Raw genomic sequence first — 2,327 nt, forward strand, 5'->3', positions numbered from 1 at the left:
TTTCCTGCTAAATATTTCATAATCACCTGTAATTTTGGGGCTGCCATGTTTGTGCAGCCATAACCCAGTAATTGATTGGGAATCTGGCCAGATTGTCTGGTGGGGAGATGTCTTGAGAAATGTATGTTAGAGTTTTTGCCTCTCCGTGTTGCTGGTGCAAGTTTTTAGAAATTGCCCATACCATATTCACCTTTTTCTGATGGGTTTTCCACTCAGGCCATTGATTTTCACCCTGTCAGGCTCTTGACTGTCAATTAATTTTGCGTCGGGTACCATGTCACTTCGTAGACATCTCCATAATCTCATGGGTCATGAAAATCTAACCATGAAGGCCTATATTTAGGCTGTAAATGGGTTAATTCTCCCATCCTTTTTTCCTGCTGGGGCTGACTTCCTTTTTGCAGAGAAAGAGGATATAGGCCTGAGGCCATGTATTAATTACAGGGTTTTAAACAAAATTACTGTTAATAACAGATAATCTTTACCCTGTATTGATGACCTCTTCAAAATGTTTACTAAGCTTGACCTGAGAGGAGCCTACAATCTGATCAGAATTTGGCAGGAAGATGAATGTAAAACTGCTTTAAACATCCGGGAGGGGCCTTATAAATATTTGTTTATGCCATTTGGTCTGTGCAATTCCCAGTGGTCTTCCAGGACTATGTACATGAAATTATTTTCTAATTGGCTTGATAAATTTTTGTTAGTTTTAGATGACGTATTTTTTTTCTTCTTTGGTTCTGCATTAGCACATGTTAAAGTGGTTCTCCAGAGAGTTTTGTTCATGGGGTACATTGTTTCTGATTGCGGCCTGATCTTGGACCCAGCCATGCTTACTGCTTGTCACATTTACCTGTTCCCCACTAAAACACAGGCATCTCTCTCCAGCGCATGCGGGCAGTTCTGATGTTGGGCGTGTCTCTTTTTCCAGGCTTTATCAACTCTGTCCATGCCGCTGGTGAATCAGAAAGTAGCCACTTAACCAGCCCTGGCTATTTTGCTTGCTCACAGACTCCATTCTGTGTTTGTGCAACTAGTCCTACTAATGCCGAGCTCCCTAGTTCTGTGAACTACCGGTAGTTCCTGTACACCTGCAGTTTAATCCAGTGTTCCCTGTGTCCACCTCCCGTGTTAACCCCTTGTTGTCCTGTTGGTTCCCAGCCAACTTCCCTGTGCTGTTCCTGTGGATATCCCTGCTTTCCTGTGCCTCCTGCTGTTTCCGGTGTCTCCAGTGTTCCCTGTGCCCGCAGTGGCCCCTGTGTCATTGCTGTCTGTCTCTTGGATCCCTGGCTATTGACCCTTGGCGTGTGACCTGACCTCTCTTGTTTGCTGCCTGTCTCGACCCCGGCTTTCCTTGACTTTCCTCCTGCCTGGTGATTCGGTACCGTGCTTACCCACCTTGGTGTGCCAAGGACTGCAACCTGGTGGTAACCAGCAGTGCAACATCATCATCAACCATGACTACACCTTCCCAGACCTCAGCAGACCCCAACCAGCTACTCTCCCAGAGGCTTGACGCCAAGTAAGCTACCCAAATCCAGGTGCTTTGCCAGCTTCATGCACTTTCTGCTCGCCTGGATCAACTGCTTGTTTCTCCCAGTGCACCGGCTGAACCACCAGCCCAGGCCCAGTCTCCTGCCCTCACAGTGGCCTCTGCATTAAACTTTCCACCTTCACAGCGATTCTCTGGGACCCCAAGACCTGTCGTGGCTTCATCAATCAGTGCGGGATGCATTTTGAGCTTCAGCCACATAACTTCCCCAATGACCGGGCCAAAGTGGCATATGTCATCTCCTTGCTGTCTGGAGAAGCTCTGGCATGGGCATCCTCACTCTGGGAGATGGAGGATCCAGTTATTGGCAATATTGAAGCCTTCCTGAGCCTCTTTAGAAAGGTGTTTGATAAACACACGCACGCCTCCTTCGCAGCCAGTGTGTTCCTGCGTCTCCGCCAAGGTTCGCTTACTGTGGGTCAGTTTGCAGTACATTTCTGAACCTTGGCAGCTGAACTCGCTTGGAACAATGAGGCGCTCCACGCTACCTTCTGGCAAGGCCTTTCTGACTACCTGAAGGATGATTTGGCTGGTTCGGAGATTCCCTTGTCTCTGGATGATCTGATCTCCTTGGCCATCCAGATAGACATTCGCTTCCAAGAGCGTTTCCAGGAAAAATCTCGCTCACGCAAAGCCTTTGTCCCACAACTGGCACCATACTTTCAGCGGCCTCTGCAAACTCCGGCCTCCCCTGTTCCTCCCGTCTCTGACGAACCAATGCAGCTAGCCGATTTAGGCTATCCCAAGAGGAGAGGACCTGGCGCCTCTCTTCTGG

The sequence above is a fragment of the Pyxicephalus adspersus genome, chromosome 3 (assembly GCF_032062135.1).
Source record: "Pyxicephalus adspersus chromosome 3, UCB_Pads_2.0, whole genome shotgun sequence".
Classification (NCBI taxonomy): Eukaryota; Metazoa; Chordata; class Amphibia; order Anura; family Pyxicephalidae; genus Pyxicephalus; species Pyxicephalus adspersus.